This window comes from Vanacampus margaritifer, chromosome 10 (genome assembly GCF_051991255.1).
Source record: "Vanacampus margaritifer isolate UIUO_Vmar chromosome 10, RoL_Vmar_1.0, whole genome shotgun sequence".
NCBI classification, from domain to species: Eukaryota; Metazoa; Chordata; class Actinopteri; order Syngnathiformes; family Syngnathidae; genus Vanacampus; species Vanacampus margaritifer.
In genome coordinates, this window is record NC_135441.1 from 6,205,207 (window position 1) to 6,210,259 (window position 5,053).

General features: G+C 44.6%; 1 pseudogene; it reads left to right on the top strand.

Annotated features, from left to right (window-relative positions):
* The first annotated feature begins 294 nt into the window (after nt 1-294).
* LOC144059529 (uncharacterized) lies at nt 295-4,767 on the top strand (annotated as a pseudogene).
* The last annotated feature ends 286 nt before the right edge of the window (nt 4,768-5,053 follow it).

Consider the following 5,053-nt stretch of genomic DNA (forward strand, 5'->3'; position numbering starts at 1 on the left):
TGAGACAAAGTGAAATCGAGCACCAACCAGACACCACCTACCACCCAGAGTTACAAAGCCAGAATCTTTCACCAACCCCAGAAACATCTAAATTCCAACAGTTTAGGGAAACTTCAAGAGACCAGGGGAAAGTCTAAAGGAAGGATAGATGAAGCAGAGTGAGATCCACAAACACCAGCCTCCACTGATTCAGCGACCAGTGGGAGAAGCAAATTGTGTTTGATTTTCAGTAGATGCTGGTGTGGTGGATCTGGAATACATGAGAACGTTAACCATAGAAAGGAGCCGTTGAAGACATTTAACATTTTCAATTTGATGTTTTACTGTTTTTGAATTTACTTATAGGCATATCAATGTGATATAATCATGAGTGTTTAAAAGAATACAGTGGGATGGTGATTTTGTGAACTTTATTTGATCTTTGTACCCTCAAATGCTGTTAGAGGGGCAATGTGCATGATGTGTCAGAGTCTCTTGTCATTTAGGGACTGAAGGTCTGGGGTCAGATTTTGATTACTTCTGTTCCCCCAATCAAGAAGGGGAACTGTATAAAGATGTCTGTTTACCATCAACCTTACACCTTTGTTCAATCTAGGAGATGACATGTCTGCCCTTTGTTCAATCATGAGACAGGAGGAGGAACCTTTTAGCTTTTTTGGTATAAATGTGTCGATGTTCTGTAAATTGTCACACTCTTGGGGTCATCACGTTGCATTCAGATGTGGTGTCTTAACGGTGTCTTTGGAAGCTTTTAAATAAATCCTTGCAAGGAACCTTGTTCATCAGATCTCGGATACAATGATTTTGAACACGCAAAGATTACACTTAAAATAGTAATCATACAATTCCTTCATTTTGGTGAACCCGACGAGCGACGTTGCGAGCTGTGGCGTTCACGGACGGATGCAATTCCAGGCGCCTAATTAATTACGGTGAGTGGACATTTATCCACGTTTGAGGAATTGTGTCTGTTTTGAGTCGCTGCAGCTGGTATTCGTCTTGAAAAATTACATTGTGATGAGATCTGTGTGAAAAGGTGTTAGTAAAATTTGAAGTCGTTGTGTTGGACACGAAGTCCCTGATTTCGGATTTTACTACGGTGTTCGAACTGTACACGTACGTGGTGACGACAGCATTGTTTACGGAAGTGTCGTTACGTTGGTTGTCTCGCTGAAAGGGAAACACAGGCAGACGCAGCGGGTTGCGCCGCTGCTAAGAAGTCGAAAGATTCTTGAATAAATTTGATATTAAAAAGTATAAATGGACACAGCGTACGTACGCCGCTGTTATAAATTTGGTACTAAGAGGCACAGGTAGACGCAGCGGACTTACGCCGCTGTTAAGAAACCGTTAGATTCTTGAATAGATTTGTTCAGCTGGTAGACACATGCGCAGATGAGGTACGTAACGTTACGATGATGGTGCACAATTAAGCCGGATTGTTGCAAACGGGCTGAAGCAGGCGTTTTATTAAAAATTACAGAAAACACACGGCAGTCTCGTTCTGAAGAAATCTTAGAGATTGTAAGTCCCTGCATTTCTGAGGCAATTGTTAAGTACATGTAGAGTTGGAGACAACTTTTCGCTGCGAAGGAGCCAAGAGACTGCTTTGTGATCGTCTTAAAGCAGTATTTATTTTCAGGGATACAGGTTGACGCATAGCTTTTATTATTTATAAATGCTATTGCTAAGAAATCGAGAGATCGCGATATTTATTGTTTTTGGATAATTTTGTTTAGCTGAAAGGAGCGCTCCGCCGTTTAAAAGGCATATGATATTGAATTTCCACGGCAAATATAGGAATTACTGCTGTGTGAGAAGTAAGTCCGTGAAGATCCTGGATATATTTATTAAAGTCGCGCAGATTGTTTTATTTTATTTGTTGAGAAAAAAAAATATATATAATAATAATATTTTTGGGGGGATTAATGAGAATATTTTTGATCTGTTATATCGTAGTATCATAAGTGAGACGTCACTGACTTTATAAATATTAAAAACGACTAATTACTACATATAATGGACGACATTGTTGATCAAGACTCCGGCTGGTTTGATTTGCATAAACTTCCGGTCCATATTCTGAACTCTTCGCTGAGCGTACAGATAAAGGCTGCAACGCTCGTGATGATTGAAGCGCTCCCACCACGCCAGAGAACACAGCAGGAGCTGAGGAGCAAACGTGAGACGGAGGTTGCCGATCTCAAGAAGATTGTGGAGGACGAGGCCAAGGCCCACGAGCAGCTGATGGCCGACATGAGACAGAAACACAACCAGGCCTTTGACGAGCTTAATGAACAGCTGGAGCAGGCCAAGCGGAACAAGATGTCTATGGAGAAATCAAAACAGGCCCTAGAGAGCGAATGGAACGAGGTGCAAATCGAGCTCAAGACCCTGACGCAAGGCAAATCCGATTCAGAGCACCGTCGCAAGAAAGCAGAGTCCCAAGTTCAGGAGCTTCAGGTCAAATTTGGAGACAGCGAACGGCAGAGGCAGGAGATGGCGGACAAGATGGCCAAAATGCAGTCTGAGCTGGACAATGTCAACAGCCTTCTGACTGAAGCCGAGGACAAAAACATCAAATTCAGCAAAGACCTTTCTTCAGTGGAGTCTCAGCTTCAGGATGCACAGGAACTGCTCCAAGAGGAGACTCGTCAGAAGCTCAACATCTCCACTCGCTTGCGGCAGCAGGAGGATGAGCAGAACAACCTGCGCGAGATGCTGGATGAAGAGGAGGGCAGCAAGAGAAACGTGGAGAAGCAGGTCTGCTACGTTTCAGGCACAGCTGGCCGACATGAAGAAGAAGTTGGATCAGGAGACGGCCAACCTGGAGAGCGCGGAGGAAGCTCGCAAGTGCGTCCAACGTGACGCCGACTCGTTGCAGCAGCAGCTGGAAGAGAAGACGGCCGCTTACGACAAATTGGATAAGACCAAAACCCGTTTGCAGCGGGAGCTGGATGACCTCATGGTGGACCAGGACAACCTGAGGCAGGTGGTTTCCAACCTGGACAGGAAACAGAAGAAGTTTGACCAGATGCTGGCTGAGGAGAAGACCATCTCCAGCCAGTATGCCGAGGAGCGCGACCGGGCCGAAGCAGACGCCAGGGAGAAGGACACGCGGGCGCTAACGCTAGCCCGTGAGCTGGAGGCCTTGGAGGCAGATGCCCTGCACTACCAGGAGGATCTTGCCACAGTCGAGAGACTCAAAAGACAAACGCAGGCAGAGAGAGACGAGCAGGATGAGATTAACAACGGCAATGCTAAAAATGCTCTGCTGACTGAAGAGAAGAGGAGGCTGGAGGCTCGCATAGCCCAGTTGGAGGAAGATTTGGAGGAGGAGCTACTCAACACCGAGATGATCAACGAGCGTCTGAAGAGAACCACACTGCAGATGGAGCAGCTGACCACGGAGCTTGGCGCCGAGCACAGCAGCGTCCAGCGACTGGAGGGCGCTCGTTCCCAGCTGGATCGCCAAAACAAGGAGCTGAAGCTGAAGCTGCAGGAGCTTGAAAGCACCATCAAGTCAAAGTACAAGTCCACCATCGCCTCCCTGGAGGCCAAAATCGCTCAAATGGAGGAGCAGCTCGACATTGAGTCAAAGGAGCGTCAACAAGCATCCCGGCTGGTCAGGAGGACTGAGAAGAAGCTGAAGGAGGTCGCTGAAAGAAGATTCATTGGAGTGCCTTTTCCATGGGCAAAGATGGGCACAGTTGATTCGCCTGGAAAAGCTGATCAAGTGTCAATCTGCTGGTGAAAGGGGGAAATCACTCAATGGTGATTTGAATCACATGCCCCTTTTCATCAATGCACAAGGAAAGAGTCACACTGGGAATGAAGTCCCGTGACCTTTCCTGCGATCTCTGACAGTGAGCCAGGGTTCGGAAAAAGGCTGACAAACGCCTCTTTTTAAAAAAATTTTGACCAACTGTCGAACGCACTTTTCATTCAACAAGACCTTCACCAGGAGATGGCTTCGAGGGACAGACACATCTGCTATTGCGTCGTGACACTTAACCACATCACATAGTGTTATGCCTCACATTTATTATGCCCCTTCCACCGAATTTTTTAATGAATCAAACTGAATTTTGACTGCTAAGCCCATCTATCTTTCTCTCTCTCTTTCACCTGCTATTCTTATTTTCTGAACTCCACACATAAACATTGCTTCATTTTTGCGACGATCAAGATTCACGCTGGACTTTCTCTCTAGACTATTGTGGGATTAAATGTCCGGTTTTTGAACTTATAGAAGTTCAATGGTAGGACTGAAGACATTTAACATTTTCAATTTGATGTTTTACTGTTTTTGAATTTACTTATAGGCATATCAATGTGATATAATCATGAGTGTTTAAAAGAATACAGTGGGATGGTGATTTTGTGAACTTTATTTGATCTTTGTACCCTCAAATGCTGTTAGAGGGGCAATGTGCATGATGTGTCAGAGTCTCTTGTCATTTAGGGACTGAAGGTCTGGGGTCAGATTTTGATTACTTCTGTTCCCCCAATCAAGAAGGGGAACTGTATAAAGATGTCTGTTTACCATCAACCTTACACCTTTGTTCAATCTAGGAGATGACATGTCTGCCCTTTGTTCAATCATGAGACAGGAGGAGGAACCTTTTAGCTTTTTTGGTATAAATGTGTCGATGTTCTGTAAATTGTCACACTCTTGGGGTCATCACGTTGCATTCAGATGTGGTGTCTTAACGGTGTCTTTGGAAGCTTTTAAATAAATCCTTGCAAGGAACCTTGTTCATCAGATCTCGGATACAATGATTTTGAACACGCAAAGATTACACTTAAAATAGTAATCATACAATTCCTTCACCGTCGACCATAAGGCAAGCACCAGCCCCCCCAGGGACACCAGGGCACAAACCCTCCGGCCAGCCCTAGTGTTGAACTATTGATATGATAGAGTTTTTAAAAAAACTCAAAGCAGTAATACAGCTTGCATTAATGCAAAGACTGGATAGGTTAGGAAAGATTATATATTATTACAAAAATAAATGCCAAAGGTAAGCCAGAGGAAAGTTTGCAAAAGTAA